The 17,050-nt window shown below is 36.9% G+C and overlaps 1 long non-coding RNA gene and 1 other non-coding gene across 2 annotated transcripts in view; both read right to left on the reverse strand.

Annotated features, from left to right (window-relative positions):
- Positions 1-17,050, reverse strand: part of LOC103237451 (uncharacterized) — a 592,913-nt gene that overhangs the window by 149,551 nt on the left and 426,312 nt on the right. The gene's annotated exons all lie outside the window — the stretch shown is intronic.
- Positions 5,137-5,240, reverse strand: LOC119624958 (small nucleolar RNA SNORA72). The gene has a single exon (XR_005241118.1). It is a non-coding gene; the product is annotated as a small nucleolar RNA SNORA72 (small nucleolar RNA).

Below are 17,050 nucleotides of genomic sequence, written 5' to 3' on the forward strand. Positions count from 1 at the left end.
GGCTGAAAATTTTCCAAACTTTTATGCTTTGCTTCCTCTTGAACACTTTGGGGCTTAGAAATTTCTTCTGCCATATACCCTAAATATCTCTCTCAAGTTCAAAGTTCCACAGGCCTCTAGGGTGTGTCAAAATGCTGCCAGTATTTTTGCACAGCAAAAGTGACTTTTATTGCAGGTCCCAACAAGTTCCTCATCTTCATCTGAGACCACCTCAGCCTGGATTTTATTGTCCATATCACTGTCAGCATTTTGGTCAAAGCCATTCAACAAGTCTCCAGGAAGTTCCAAACTTTTCCACTTTTTCCTGTCTTCTTCTGAGCCCTCTAAACTGTTCCAGCCTCTGCCTGTTAGCCATTTCCAAAGCCTCTTCCATATTTTCAGGTACCTTTACAGCAGTGCCCCTCTCCCAGTAAAATTTGCTGTATTGGTCTGTTCTCATGCTGCTAATAAAGACATACCTGAGACTGAGAAATTTATAAAGAAAAAGAGGTTTAATAGGCTCACAGTTCCATATGGCTGGGGAGGCCTCACAATCATTGTGGAAGGTGAAGCAAAGACATATCTTACATGACCACAGGCCAGAGAGTTTGTGCAGGGGAACTCCCCTTTATAAAACCATCAGATCTCGGGAGACTTATTTAGTACCACAAGAACAGCATTGGAAACACTTGCCCCCATGATTCAGTTATCTCCTACCAGGTCCCTTCCACAACATGAGTGAATTTGGGGAACTACAACTCAAGATGAAATTTGGGTGAGGACACAGCAAAACCCTATTACCACTTACCTGGAGATTCTAGCTGGTATTGTTTAACCAAAAACTAAATAATGAAAAGTACTGAAAAATAATCCAAACTGGATTATTTACAGATGATGTAATATAGAAGAGCCAAGAAATATACATATTAAATGTTAGGATGACAAAAGATGTTCATTAAGTTTGCTAGATATATAAAACACAAGAAGAAAACAGCAATTGCAAGTTTTAAAAAGACAAGATACAATTGAAATAGTAACTGAACACAAAGGAATCTACAAAAGAATTTAGCAATATACAAAGCCTTTATGGAGAGCATTATAAACTTTCTTGAAAGACATTAGAGTTTATTTATGTAAATAGAGATTGTAGTATATATATTTATGAGTTGGAAGACTCAATTATAAAAATGGGTCGTGAATTCACGAATATTCATTTTATCATCCTTTGTACATTCTTGTATGTGTAAAAGCATCTACCATTTTAACTGAAAATTTAAAAATATTTAAATGTAATTTTAAAGATCAAGTAGACACAAACTGTTTTTGTGTACATGCCTTGCATGTGCACATACATGTTAATGCCAAACAGTTGGAGTGTGCCTAATTTCATTTAACCCACCATGATTTGTTGGAAAATTATCTGTATCTACACTAGATAGATGAGCCAAGTGAAGGTCAAGGTAGATAAGTGACCTCCCAAAGTCATACCTCACAAAGACCGTATATTGATCTTTCTCCTGCCCAGGACCTCTTATCTGGCCCAATGTTCACTTACCAGCCAATACCACCACATTTCTGAGGTCAACCTAATGCACACAGAATAGGGAGTCTGGTAGAGTTAGGAATCCTGTTAATCAGTGTCTCCTTTGGTAGGACATAGGTGATGATTTCAGTCTAAATAACGGGCAGTTTAACATCATGTGGTGGGATGGGTGCAAGGTGCTGCTAGACTTTGAAAAATTAGCCATCTGGGATTTGGCCCTTGCTTCCCAAAAGAATTGTCTGCTAAGCACTCATGTCTGGGCAGCACTGCCATTAAAGCTATGCAGCCACTCACTACCAAGCTCTGAAATCCATCTCTGGAAAATAAGAGTGAATTAGTCACAGGTGGTCCTGCTGAACACATGCTCACTAATCAGAAATGACTTCGACACTTCTCATAAGTCCTTGTGAACAGCTTTGGAAACAAACACACACAAACAAACTCCCCTCCTAACAGAGCTTGCCCTGAGGTTAAAAACTGAAAAATATGTATACATGTTTATTCGTTTGTTCACCTTTTATTTATCCTTGAATATATTTCTTCAATAAAATAAATATTTACAGAGTGTTTCTTTGTGCCACATATTCTATCAAGCCCTGAGTATACTTTGTGAAAAAGAAAGTGGTCCCTGCTCTCAGAGAGCTTATAGGATAGGGAAGATGTTAAATAAACAAATATAAATATCCACAAACATTAAAAATTAGACCAACATGAACAATATGACAAAATCCCATCTCTACACAAAATAATACAAAAATTATCTGGGCATGATGTCATGCGCCTATGAGCCCAACTACTCAGAAGGCAGAGGCGGGAGGATTGCTTCAGCCCTGGAGGTCCAAGCTATAGTGAGCTGAGATTGTACCACTGTGCTCCAGCATGGGGGGTAGAAAAAGGAAGACCCTGTTTCCCAAAATAAATAAAGAAATACATATGGAGTAGAGTAAGAAAGACCCTGTTTCCCAAAATAAATAAATAAATAAAATTAGGCCGGGCGCGGTGGCTCAAGCCTGTAATCCCAGCACTTTGGGAGGCCGAGATGGGTGGATCACGAGGTCAGGAGATCGAGACCATCCTGGCTAACACGGTGAAACCCCATCTCTACTAAAAATACAAAAAAAATTAGCCGGGCGTGGTGGCAGGCGCCTGTAGTCCCTGCTACTCGGGAGGCTGAGGCAGGAGAATGGCGTGAACCCAGGAGGCGGAGCTTGCAGTGAGCCGAGATAGTGCCACTGCACTCCAGCCTGGGCGACAGAGCAAGACTCTGCCTCAAAAAAAAAAAAAAAAAAAAAAAAAAATTAAAAGTAATAATAACAATTAAATTGGGGGAAAGAGTTGGAAGGAGGATAAAGAGGAGGAGGTTCTTAAACTTTTTCAGGGAGTCACATTTTGGGAAGAAAGCATGAAAGCCAAGCCTAAGGGAAGAGTTTTAGATTCCCTGCAGTACTTCAGATTTCTTGGAAACAGGCTTCTGTTTCTAGTTCATTTTTGCATCTCTAAAACCTATCACTTACTATGAGACAGTTGAGTCTGTTAGAGGACATGTTAGTAATTGTTGCACCTAGTGTAAGGTTTACCAGACCTAAATATCCAATTCCGTTGTTGCCTCAAGAGGCTCCAAACTCAGCCCTCTTAGTTTTCTTTTTTCTTTTTTTAACTTTTATTTTAGGTTCCGGTGTACCTGTGTAGGTTTGTTATATAGGTAAATTTGTGTCACGTGGGTGTGTTGTATAGATTACTTCATCACCCAGGTACTAAGCCTAGTACCCAGTGGTTATTTTTTCCTACTCCTCTCCTTCCTCCCACCCTCCAACCTCACTGTCTCTTGTTCCCTTCTTTGTGTTCACAAATTTTCATCATGTAGCTCCCCCTTACAAGTGAGAACATGCAGTATTTGATTTTCTATTCCTGTGTTAGTTTGCTAAGGATAATGGCCTCCAGATCCATCTGTGTTCCTGCAAAAACCATGATCTCGTTCTTTTTTATGGCTGCATAGTATTCTATCTGTACCACATTTTCTTAAACGGTCAGGTATAACTCACAGCAGCACTTCTCTACCTTTACTATGTGGAAGAACACGTGACAGAAGGCATGAATCTGTGCAACATACTACTAGTACATGTAGACTTCAGATGTACATTCATATTAACCTCAACTTTCTCTGTCCCATTCAAAAAAATGTATCAGAAGGCAAGTAAGAGCAAACTTATTACTGAATTAACCTTGGATCCACTTTACTTACAAAATCCAAACTACAACATTCATATATCTGTGCTGCTGTTAATAACAGATTACTTGTAGGACACATGACAATTATTTACACCAGTTTTCTGATACCACAGGTAATGTAACTGCTCTGCAGAGCTCCCGCTGTCACTCCCACCTACATGAATGGGCCTCAGGCCTTATCCCCTTATGTATTATTTTCATAAGTCCAGTAACTCACTGAAGAATTAGTCAAAGTCCCCAGTTACATAAGACTATCTTCATCCCATCCACACATGGCTGATTAATTGCTTCCACGTTTCTCAATACATTTTTTTTTAAACAAATGCTCTCATATCACTTGCCTACTCCCCACTACATATGCCTTAATTATTGGTCTCTGGTGTTGAGACTTATAATGGGCCTCCACCATAATTCTACTTTAGGAGTTAGGGTCATTATTAATAGTCTCTTAATACATTATATATTCAATAAATATATATCGAGTAGGTACTATCATCATCATCATCACTGTCATTGTCATTGTCATTCCTGTTATGTGTTAGGCTTTTGGGAGGCACTGGACCACCAGCAGTGAACATTACAGGCAAGCAACCACTGATTAGTTTTCTTTCACTGTAGATTAGTTGGCATTTTAAAAAATTTTGTAAGTAGAATTGTACAATGTGGACTTTTTGTGTATGGCATCTTTCAATCTACATAGCGACTCTGAGATTCATCCATGCTTCTACATATCTATAGTTCACTTATATTTTTACTGTTATGGTCATTTATATTGTTATTCTATTTTATGGATATACCTCATTTTATTTATCATTCACTTCTTGATTAATACTTGTATATAGGATTTGCTGGTTTTTGCTGCCGTGAATAAAGCTTCAATAAGCATTTCTGTACAAGCCTTGTATAAAGGTACGTTTTCATTTATTTTTGGCAAATACTTAGGAATGGAACTCCTGGAATATTTAATGAGTAATGTGTCTAGCTTCGAGAGGGAAGTGGTCAGTTTCCCAAAGTGTTTGTTCCATTTTACTTTCTCATCAACAAGTGTATAGGAGTTCAGCCTCTTTCACGTCTCAGCCAGGTGCTTAACCAGTAGCACTTGCTACTGTCAATCATTTTAAAAGGACATTTTGTAAGTATAATTTAGATAAAATAAAATTTGCTCATTTTAAGTGTACCTATTTCTTATGTTTTCATAAGTATAGTCACTTATTCACCAAAATTGAGACACAGAAAATTTATATCACCCCAAAAACTTTCCTCATGACCTTTTGTAATTAATGTCTTCCCTCAAATGCAGCCCTGGGAAACCACTGAGCTGTTTCTATTACTAAAGTTATGCCTCTTCTTTATTATGTCTTTTTTATCTCCTTTTTCTTTTCCGGGTTCATCATTAGCATTTATAAAACTAGACTTAGGAAAAGAACTAGGTTTGAGGACACATGCATGATCTTAATATAGTGAATGTTGTACCCACAAAAATTAAAATTAAAAATTAAAAAATATATAGAGCAAATGTTTAGCCTGTCCTGATTATTAATCAGAGCAATGAGAATATTGGCAGAGTTTTGTCTTTTCTACAATTTGATATTAATTGTGTACATATACAATATAGTCTTTTGTGTCTGTCTTCCTTCACTAGCACAATGCTTTTGGGATTGATCCATGTTCCTGAATACACAAGCAGATCATTCCTTTCTTTTGCTGACTAGTTCTCCATTACATTATCCATTCACTCTTCTATTGGTTGTTTCTACACCAATAGAAACAACATCTGAGTTGTTTCTAGCTTGGCAATATTATAAATTATCTCTATGAACACACATAAAAGTATTTCCATGGACATAAGTTTTCATTTCACTGGAATAAATACTCAGGAGTGGGATTTCTGGATCTCATGGTAAGTGAAATAATCTGTACGCCAAACCCCTGAGTCATGAGTTTACCTATATAACAAACCTGCACTTGTACCCCTGAAGCTAAAATAAAAGTTAAACTATTAAGAAAAGAGAAACGGACAATGTTTCCTACAAGCTACATATGAAAGCAACACAAATACTTGATACTGTTCTCACCAACATTTAGTATTGTCAGTAATGTTACCGACACAAGGGGTGGGTTCCATTGCTTGGTGGGTGACAGTCCAGAGATCACAACCAAGGAGGATTTAACAAGGACATTTTGTTACTTCCAACAAGAAAGGAAGAAACCAGAGGTAGTTCCCTAAAGCAGTGCCTCCCTGAACAAAGGTGAAAATTAGGCTTTTATTGGGCTGGTTAGCTGAGTCATTGCATATGGAGGCGTGGAGTAAAGGCAGCGCAGGCACAGTCATTGATCATGCTTCTACCTATGATGCATGCATGGAAAATGGAGAGTAAGCTCCTCCCTGGGCTGCGTTTTTAGTATGGTAATGAGGAGAGTTTGCCAAATTCATCTCCAACTCAGGCATCTCTGGATCCACCTGGTTTTTGTTTTGCTGGGGCTGGACATAATCAGTGGCACAGCATGATCAATGACTGCGCCTGTGCTGCCTTTACTCTACCTCTGCATGCAATGACTCAGCTAACCAGCCCAGTAAGAGCTTGACTTTCACCTTTGTTCTGAAACTTTTCTGAAACAACAAGAACCCAAGATGCAGCAGTTACAAGTGGCTACTTCTTCACAGTGAAAACCTAGGCACCCTGGGTTACAGTAATTGTGGCTACACTAGTGGATGTGTGGTGGCATATCTTTGGGGAAGCTTACATTTCCCTAATGATTTATGAGGCTGACCATTTGTTTTTCTGTGCTTATTGGACATTTGTGTATATCATTTTTTTGTGTATGTGGAATGCCTTCTCTAACATTTTGCTCTTTTGTCATTTTTATTGAATAGTCTTCTTATTATTAAATTCTAAAAGTTACTTATATATGTAAGTTCCCTGTCAGAAATTTGCATTTTGCTATTTTCTTTCAGCCTGTGCCTTGGTATATATTGTACTGATAGTATCTCTCTCAATGAACAAACACTTTTATTGTTGTGTTTAAAAGCTTTATTGAGATACATAAGTACTGACTTAATTTCTTAATTTAAATTTCTTAAAACCAGTTAGCATATGTCCCCACAAATTAAGTTTTTTACATTTGCCAAGACTGCTTTAGTTTCTTTGCATATCTAATGATTTTTAGAGCCAGTTTGTAAATTTCTACACAAAATCTCACTGGGATTTTTGATTGGGGTTGCACTGAATATATAGATAGAAGAAATGTTGCTAGCAAATCTACTCTTATAAAATGATTAAAGAAAGTTCTCTAAACAGAAAGAAATTGGAAAAAACAAACTTGGAACTTCAGAAAGAAAAAAATAGAACATAAAACTCAACAAAAGTAGAAATAAATTAAATAAAATATCTTTCTCTCCTGAGTGTCTTAAATCATATTTGATGGTTTATATAAAATAATATCTTCTGATTTAGTGCTCAATTTATATAGAGAAAGAATAAAAATGATTCTATTTTAAAAGTGGGAAAATTAAATGACCTGAAAGGAAGCAAAGTTTACATACTTTAGAGTGCTAAAACATATTAGTAGGATTTAATCAATAATATATATATATTATAATACCTAAAATAACTGCTGAGGAATTAAAGCAGTATACTCAAAAATACTATAAAGAAATAAAAATGAAATTCTAAAATATGTTTAATTAACCCACAGGGGGATTTCAAAAGAAAACCCAAAGCAGAAAAATAAAGAAAAAAGAAAAACAAAGTTAAAAAAGAAATAATAATATGGAAGACTTAAGCCTAACATGTAAATAATTGCCTTAGGTAATTTAGTGGTCTAAATAAACAATTTAAAAAACAGATTATTAGAATGGTTGTAAAAAAATAACCATGATCAAACGATATGATATACTGACTACAAGTAACTCATTTCAAATAAAATAACATAGGTAGGCTGAAAGTAAAAGGATAAAAAAATTGTATACCACACAGGCTTTTCTTAAAAGCAAGGCTATATTAGCATCAGCTAACGTTGACTTCAGAGCAAAAAAGTCACTGTAGATAGAAAGAGTGATTATGTCATAATAAGGGGACCCAGCATATAGTAGACACAGCAATTCTAAATGTACATTCAGTAAACAACAACCTTTAATATAAATAAAACATATATATAATGTTAATATAAATAAAACATGATAGAGCTAAAAGACATCCCATGCTCATGAATCAAAAGAATTGAAATTATTAAAATGACCACACTACTCAAAAATTTTATAAATTCAGTGCAGCCCCCTCAAAATATTAATTACATTCTTCATAGAAACAGAAATAAAAAGTCCTGAAATTCATATGGATCCACCAGAGACCCTAATAAGCCAAAGTAATACTGAGCAAAAAGAATAAAGCTGGAGGCATTACCCTACCTGACTTCAAATGATACTACAAAACTATCATAATTAAAATTGCATGGTTTTGGTATAAAAGCAAATGCACAGATAAGTGGAAGAGAATAGAGAACCCAGCAATAAATCCAGATATTTACAGTCAATTGATGCTTAATAAAGGTGTCAAGAACACACATGAGAGAAAGAACTCCCTATTCAATAAATGGTGCTGGAAAAACTGGATATCTATATACAGAAGAATGAAACTAGACCTTTATCTCTCATTATATACAATGGTCAACTCAGAGTGAACTAAAACCTTAAACATAAGACGTGAAACTATAAAAGTACTAGTAAAAAGCATAGTGGAAACACTTAAGGACATTGGTCTAGGATAAGACCTCAAAGCTACAGAAAACAAAAACAAAAGACAAATGGTAGTCGTAAACCAAAAAGCTACCTCGTAGCAAAGTGAATGATCAACAGAGTTAATATCCTGTAGAATGGGAGAAAATATTTGCAAACTATTTATCTGACAAGGGACTAAAATCTAGAATATACTAGAAACAACTCAATGACAATAAATCACAACTAATCTCATTCAAAATTGGGCAAAGGCTCTGAATAGGTATTTCTCAAAAGAAGTCATACAAATGGCCACAAGGTGTATGAAAAAATGCTCAATATCACTAAGCATTAGGGAAATGTAAATCAAAACCACAATGAAATATCAGTTAAAATGGCTATTATCAAAAAGACAGAAAAATACCAAATGCTGATGAGAATGCAGAGAAAGGAATCTGTTATACACTGTTGGTTGGAACGTTAGTTAGTATCAACATTATAGAAAGTAGTATGGAGGTTTCTCAAAAACACAAAAATAGTAATACTATATGATCCAACAATCCCACTACTGGATATTTATCTAAAGGAAAGGTAATCAGTATATCAAAGGAATAGCTGTGTCTCTATGTTTATTGCAGCACTATTCACAATAGCCAAGATATGGAATCAACCTAAGTGCCCATCAATGAATGGACAAAGTAAATATGGTATATGTACACAACACAATACTATTCAGCCATAAAAAAGAATGAAATCCTATCATTTGCAGCGACATATATTGAGCTGGAGGTCATTATGTTAAGTGAAATATGTCAGGCACAGAAAGACAAATTTTGCAGGTTCTCATTCATTGATGGGAACTAAAGAAAGCTGATCTCATGAATGTAAACATTAGAATGATGGTTACCAGAGGCTGGGAAGATGTGAGAGGTATGAACAGAAGTTGGTTAATGGGCACAGATATACAACTAGATAGAAGAAATAAATTCTAAGTTCTAAGATTGTGTAGCACTGTAGCATGAACACAGTTAACAACAATTTATTGAATATTTAAAAATAGCTAAAAGATTTGAAATATTCCCAACACCAATAAATGATAAATGTTTGAGATGATGAATATCATAAATACTATGATTTGATAATTACACCACACTATATGAATGAGTCCAAATATCACATGCACCCCCTAAATATGTACAATTATTACATATCAATAAAAATACTTTAAAAATTTACTTCAGTGATTCTGCTTTCCAACTTTTCATCTGTTGATATTTTGTCTGTTAATAATTTCCATTTCTCTGTTGACTTTCCCAATATATTTATTTAGTGATACATATATAGATATACATATATCTATATATGTCATTTTCTGCCAAATCAAATATTTGAGATATCTTGAATTCAATTTCTATTGAGTATCCTTTCTACTGTTTTTGCATGGCTAGTAATTTTTGCTTCAGAAATGAACATTGCAAATAATACAGTATTTTATAGCAGCTCTGGGTTCTATTGTTTTCTCCTCAGAATTATTGTTTGGTTATTATTTTGTTGTCATTCTATTAGGAATTTAACATGCCTGAATTTAAAATGTAACTTTCTTTTTCAAGCATTGTGTAGTAGCTGATATCTCTATTCAGCTTTGGTATTTTACACTTCTGTTTTCTGTTTGTGTGTTTGCTTTTAGCTTTGTTATTGTACTAGGGGTCTCTCCTAGGCCTGAATAATTCACCATTAATCCAAAAATGTGGGTGGCAATGGAGCTCACCTTCTTCATGGCTTCATGCTTTTAGGGACTCCCTCCTAGTTTTCAGCAGTTCTGCTGGTTTAAAGCTTTGTGCTCTGACACTTCAGCCTGTGAAGCTTCAGGACTTTGCCACCTGGTCTGTTCAAAGTTGGTGAAGGTGTTCAATGAGTTCAAAACCCAGCAAGCTCATAGGTTAGACCCACATTGCTCTATCTTTGTAGATTAGATTTTTTCTTGGATTTTGTCTGCAGTTTATATGGACTCCAGAGTCTGCTCATGCAATAATAATTTAACTGTCTGCTCATGCAATAATAATTTAACTGTCTTCTAGAGATTTCGGCAGAATATGTAGTTAGAATTAATTCTTCTTCTTTTTGCTGTTCTTTCTGTTCAAAAATTCCCCATTTAAATTTACAGCTGTTTTTTTTATTGATAGCCCTGAAATTTTTTTGGCACCTTAAGCCAATAAAACTATGTTTCTAAAGCTGTAGTCAAAGTGGTTGGACAGTTTCCTAATGCGAAACACACACACACACAACCAGTCTTTACCCCTTCTATTTGTGCTTGTTTTCAATTATACTCTTCAGAGACTTTTATCAGGTTGGACAATCATTCTAGTATCTTACACTAGTTTTTTTCAAATTATACTGTTTTAAAAATTTTCATTTGTGGAAGTGTTCCTGCTATAACGTCACTACTCTGCCATTAATTTAAAAGGGTTTTCTCTCCTTTAGTTATTATGTTAAAAACAAATGACATTAAGGGATGACCTCTTTATGGAGATGACATTTAAGTAGAGATATTAAATATTATTATAAATGTATTTTTAAAGCTGCTTTAATTCCCTCTGGGACTGAAGAAAGGGCTATACATAAATAGTATTTACCACTGAGAAACTGGTTTTTCTAAAGTGAGTACATTCACTTAGCTATACATGAATAAATATTACTAAGCACCTACTCTTTTCCAGGTGCCATTTGAAGTGCTAAACATAGACAATTTTCCTAATTTCTCATGAGACTTACATTCCAATAGGAAGAAACAAAAAGTGAAGTCAATAATCAAATTATATACAGTGTGATGGCGTTATAAGCACTGTGGAGGAAAATTAAGTAGAAGGAATATATAGAGTGTCAGTAGAAGAAAAAGTCAATTTTAAAAAAGGAATTAGGGAAGACTTTACTGATAACAAACATCTGAGGTAGATGTATTTGGGAAGCGCAGCCTGGGCAGAAGGAGTAGTAACTGAAAATGTCCCAAGTTGGAAAATTCCTTTAGTGTTTGAGGAACAGGGAAGGGGCCATTGTGGCTATTTAGAGTGAGCAAGAGATAGGATTTAAAAGGGGAGGGAGGAGAAATAGCAAAGAGCCCAATGTGCAAATCCTCTTAGATTATTATAAGAACTTTTCTTATTTTACACTGAGTGAAATGGGGAGTCACTGGAAGGGTTTGAGCAAAGAAGTGATTGTGTATATATGCACATACATACAGCAAGAAACCTCTATCTGCATCAGGTCTTTTTCCATACCTAGATATGAAATTTCTGCCTTATGCTTTAACAGGATCTCTCTTGTTGCTATGTAGAGAACAGATTGTTTAGGCAAGAATTCAATGAATCAGCAAGCCACTTCGATAATCCAGGAGCTATTATAGTGTCTTAGACCAGAGTGATAACAAAGGAGATAGTGAAAAGAGTTGGATTCTAGAAATCCAGAATGCCTATGGTATTTTGAAGATAGAGGAAGTGGTATTTTGTATGAGTGCAGCTGAGATGGGCACAGCAACTATTTATAGTGGTGTAGTACTGTAAGCAGTATATTATTTGGTATGCATCTGCTTACATGTATATCTTTTCTTCTCTCTTCTGTGTTCCTTGAGTATATGGAATATATAGTTTTATCTTCGTAGCCCACAGTCCTCCAATATCTGAAAGCTGTTTCACTAAATTTTTATCCATTGATTATTTTCCAGCTCTTCTGGGCTGTATGGAATAAGCCTGATTTTTCTTCCCCGTAGGAGGCCTCTGCATACTTGAAGCCACTTCTTACTTGCCATTCTGTACACATATAAAATTCTAGGGGTGGCTGGAGGTGAGTATCTAATAGGTTATAGAACTTCAGTGGAATAGGATTGAGTTTTGAGGGCCATTTACCAGCCACAGCAAGGAGAATATAATATGTTCCCTGCCTACAGCTCAATAAAGATACAATTTTCAGAAGGCTGGGTTAAGCGGGACTGAAGAAAGGAAAACTAAAGGAAGATCATGACCCTATTCAGAAAACCTCACTCTTTTCCTCATTCAGGGTTCCCTTTCTCCTGAGAATAAATGAGCAACTTCTCCATTCTGAGACAGAGCTTTCCTCCGCTGGAGCACTGGGCTTATGACGTTCTGCACTCGTGACCATGGTAAGCAGGTAGGAGCTAGAGGAAACCTCATACCACAGCCACCATGATACAGACCTAGACTAGCTTCCTGGCTAACTTCCCTGCTCTTTTTTAACTCTCTCAAGTAGGAGGAGATTATAATGCTAGCATTAACATCTATAGCAACTTGATTATAAAGCCTCCTCGTTTCTACAGCTCTGCGTAGTTTATAAAGTACTTTCACATTGAGTTAATTCACCAAATACATACAGCAAATTTGCAGGATAGATTTTATTATCACCACTGAATTTATTGAAGAAAAGAATTCTTTAAAAGTTTATGTGGAGTTACTTTGAGTTGTTTCTTGTTACTCTGGGGCACATTTAAACAAAAAAATCTGAGTACGCTGCAGATTTTATAAAAGTGAGAAAGGCTTTAGTTCAGAAAAACCAGGGCAAAGACACTTAGAATAACATAAAGAAAAAGCAATAATAAACAATTATTCTTTATCAGAGATCTGGTTATTGTTTGTCTAGAGATTGCCAAATAGGTTCTAGCTATAGCCTTTCTGGGGGATAACTTACAGCGTCCTTAGAGACAGAAGAGGTAGGCATGCAGTTAACTACAGGTTAGCCGGGATTTATATTTTATTTAGAGTCTGTGTTCATGGAATAAGAAATAATAATAAAATCATCAGCAATAATAAACATCAGTTTTTAAGCACTTACTGCATATCAGGCTAAATCATTCCCCCGTATCACCTCATTGAATCCCCACCTCAACTCAGACTGGTATAAATTGTAGACATCTCATTTTCTTAGATAAGGAAATTGGGATTCAAAGAGTTAGGTTAATTGTTTAAGGTCACAAAACTAATAATGGCAATGACGAGATTGAAACTTTTGATGATTTAACTTTGGAAATGTGACCTCTTAACACTTGGCTAATTTTACTCTACCAAGAACCAAGGGAAAAGGTAGCCTTTTTGGAACCTGAGGCGTGGCACTGACCACGGGCTACAGAAAAAAGCCAACTGAAGCCTCCCATGTAAATACAAATAATCTAATTATACCACTGTAAAACGGCAGCTTAGTTTCAACTAGGATCAATTATGTAGAGCCCTTTTACCAAACTAAGACCTTATAGCTAACAAATGTGTTCAGTTAAGTAAGCCTATCATGAGATAAACAACATCCAAATTTCAATGGATTAAACCAACAAAAATGTATTTCTTACTCATGAAAAATCAAGTGCAAATCTGGGAAAATTTCCAGGGCAAATGTCCTCCATGCGGCAATTCAGCAGTCTAAGCCTACAAAGGCCCCAGCATCTTTTACTTGCACCACCTGCGAATTGAGGCATACTCATCACTAATGGCAGGAGATATGACTACTGAAGACTTCTCATCAACAATTACTTACTTTCATCCCAAATAATGCATTATCACCTCTGGTCATACTCTATTGGCCAAAGTCAGTTACATGGGAGTAGAGAAGTATAATTCTCCCATGGTCTGGGATGGTGGGCAGGACCCAGCATGAGCTGTGAAGCAGGTTCACTGTGTACTGGTTACAAACTTGTCTGGGTCCAGTGAGACAGAACACACACGCACATACAAAGTTACATGAGATGGGTTTATTACCTAAAGATAGACAGCAAGGGACAACAGAAGCCTAGGAATCATTGAGAGTCAATCCCTCAAGGCTTAGAAAAGCTGGCTAGGTAGATGATCTGCACAGGCTTTACTTGTACCGCAGGTGGAGAACCCCAGAAATCAGCCTAATCTGGGTTTTATACCCTGGGGTAACACGACACATTTGGCTAAAGTATTGAAAAACATCTTTTTCAAGGAGCAGGGGAAGGTAGATAAAAATAACACAGGGTTTTCTGGCCAGTATCCCCTTATCTCAGGATGTTAAATTCCCAGCACATTCTACAGTTATTCTTGAGAATTGTAAGCAAGAAAGGGAGGGAGAATTGGCTCAGTGAAAGGGCACCCAGAGAACTGTCCTGGATGAGTGTCTTCTAGAAACCTCTACCATGCAAGTGTTAGCGCATCCCAAATGAAGTTAAGCTTGCCATTAAATGTGCTACCTATTTGTAAAACCATTTTCAAGAACTATAGCGTCAGCTTGCATTTATTGACATCAGGTTTTTACAGTTTTTTTTTTTTTTAATATGTAGCACTTCATTTAACTCTTCTCAACAACCCTATGAGAAGGTATTACCCATTAAAATCTAGACCTTTTTCACTAACCTCTGAAGTTTGAGGCAGGAACTGTATCTTGTTTTATTTACACCTCTCCCTAGCACACCGTTTAGCTCTTACTAGGTGTTTGTTAACTATTCTGTGAATCTGGGTCATTTGTAGCATGAGAAATAGAGACTCCTAACAGTTATGTGACTTATCCAGGCTCACATAATCAGCAGGTGAACTAACCAGTATTTGAACTTAAGTTCATAGCTCCATGTCTTCTATACTCAGCCTTCATGGCATTGCTCAAGGGGGATTTCTGGTCACATTTTAATTGAAATGTACGCTGCCCTTCACCAGGACCACAGTTAAAGCATCCATCAAGCATTCAGACCAGCCTGAGATGTGGGAGGCCTGGCCACTCAGGCATACTGATGATTGCCGTGTTTAGCGAGGCAGCTGGAAGCCAAGACATGAAGCAGGATGCCAAGGGGGCTTGGTCCCTTTCAGGCATGCATTGATGGATGACTCTTGCAGAGGCAGCAGATGTGCTGAGATACTGGGACTGTTGGCCTCATCTGTCGATTGCCTAGCACTGCTGGGTGGCTCTCCTCCTCTGATATTGTTTGTGTATTTGCTAATCCTAAGGAACAACTTTATCTGTATGTAACAACTGGGGAGCTAGGTCTAGAAGAATAGAGGCTTTGGTTTAATCACCTACTTACTACAATACCTCTCTTCCTAGGAACATTGACAATAAAAGTGAAGTGACTCATGTTAAAGGTACAAGAGAATGAATCTTCTCTTAATTTTGCTAAGCCAAATGGAAACCAAAACAATTTATCAAGTGGCTTGTGGTAGCAGGTCAATTCCTGAAGGCTCAAATTTACCATTTCTTAGAAAAATTTTCACATCTCTCTATGAAAAGAATTCTAAGCTCTTGGGACTAAACTAAAGTAAATTTGTTTTGGATCTACAAATTATCTTAGGTTAATTCATCTTGTGGGGAAAAGAGAGATCAGACTGTTACTGTGTCTATATAGAAAGAAGTAGACATAAGAGACTCCATTTTGTTCTGTATTTGAGAGGCTGTTAATCTGTGACCCTACCCCCAACCCTGTCCTTGAAGCGACATGTGCTGTGGTGACTCAAGGTTTAAAGAATTTTGGGCTGTGCAGGGTGTGCTTTGTTAAACAAGTGCCTGAAGGCAGCTTGCTGGTTAAAAGTCATCACCATTCTCTTAATCTCAAGTACCCAGGGACACATACACTGCGGAAGGTCTCAGGGACCTCTGCCTAGGAAAGCTAGGTATTGTCCAAGGTTTCTCCCCATGTGATAGTCTGAAATATGGCCTCATGGGAAGGGAAAGACCTGATCATCCCCCAGCCTGACACCCGTGAATGGTCTGTGCTGAGGACGACTAGTATAAGAGGAAAGAAGGCCTCTGGGCAGTTGAGATAGAGAAAAGCATCTGTCTCCTGCCCATCCCTGGGCAATGGAACATCTCGGTGTAAAACCCGATTGTATGTTCTGTTTACTGAGAAAGGAGAAAACCACCTTAGGGCTGAAGGTGGGACGTGCTAGCAGCAATGCTGCTCTTTATGCACTAAAAAGGTTTATGGAGATGTTTGCATATGCATATCAAGGCATGGCACTTTTTCTTAAACTTATTCATGTCACAGAGATCTTTATTCATATGTCTTACTGCTGACCTTCTCCCTACGATGATCCTATTATCCTGCCACTTCCCGTTTTTTAAAAATGGTAAAGGTAATGATCAATAAATACTGAGGGAACTCAGAGACCGGTGCTGGCGTGGGTTCTCTGTATGCTGAGCGCAGGTCCCCTGGGCCCACTTTTTCTTTCTCTATACTTTGTCTCTGTGTCTCATTTCTTTTCTCAAGTCTCTCTTTCCACCTAACGAGAAAGGCCCACAGGTGTGGAGGGGCAGTCTACCCCTTCACATCTCACTGTCATAGACAAACATCAATGACATACTGTAGCTTAATTATAGATTATAGATTAGTTAATTATAGATTAGTTTCTATTATAGATTATACATTTTGGTTTCTAAACTCTTGAGTGCATCAGAGAAAGCAAACTGTATCAAGTGCAATTCAGTTTGGTTGCACATAATAGGAAAATCCCCAAATAACAAAGGTTTAAACATAAGAGTATCTTTTCCATAAAAGAATTACAAAAGTTACAGACCAGGGCCAGTGGTGCCACTGCAAGATTTTGGCAAAACTCTTCACTTCATCTTTCTTCAACATCCACTGT

This window comes from Chlorocebus sabaeus, chromosome 8 (assembly GCF_047675955.1).
Source record: "Chlorocebus sabaeus isolate Y175 chromosome 8, mChlSab1.0.hap1, whole genome shotgun sequence".
Lineage (NCBI taxonomy): Eukaryota > Metazoa > Chordata > Mammalia > Primates > Cercopithecidae > Chlorocebus > Chlorocebus sabaeus.